Here is a 487-nt window from a genome sequence, read left to right as displayed (position 1 = left end):
TATATATATATATATAAAAAATATATATAAAAGGTTATATGAGCCTCTCTGTGGCTTATGAATATATTTTGTAAATACTGATCCCAGTTCAAGGAAGTTCATCTTTTCAGTTTCATGCAAGCACTCCTAGATCAGTGGTGGATTCGTTGTACTATAATACAGAGTTGTTTTTTAATTTACTTTCTGAAGAATAATTGCCCGTATATCCAAAAAGCCCCTTTTTGTAAATATTGTCTATACTTTGTCTATGATACAAACTAGTTATTTCAAATTCCTGWTGCAAGAAATCACTGTTGTTTTTGATAAGGCATCTCTTAATTCTTTTGTTAACTCTGTGGCATATGTATATAAGTAATATAGTTTGTGACATGAAAATAACACTTTTGTTATGTGGAATATTTAATTCAAAAACATGTTAAATAATACTACTTTTTTTCCAAACTCTGCTCTGTGTTTTTTTTTTTATTCTGTACAGTAGGAAATTCAA

This window comes from Rhea americana, unplaced genomic scaffold, assembly GCF_003343005.1.
Source record: "Rhea americana isolate MKP2758 unplaced genomic scaffold, rheAme1 scaffold_87, whole genome shotgun sequence".
NCBI classification, from domain to species: domain Eukaryota; kingdom Metazoa; phylum Chordata; class Aves; order Rheiformes; family Rheidae; genus Rhea; species Rhea americana.
The sequence above is the reverse complement of the archived record's forward strand: the minus strand, read 5'-3'. Positions refer to the sequence as shown.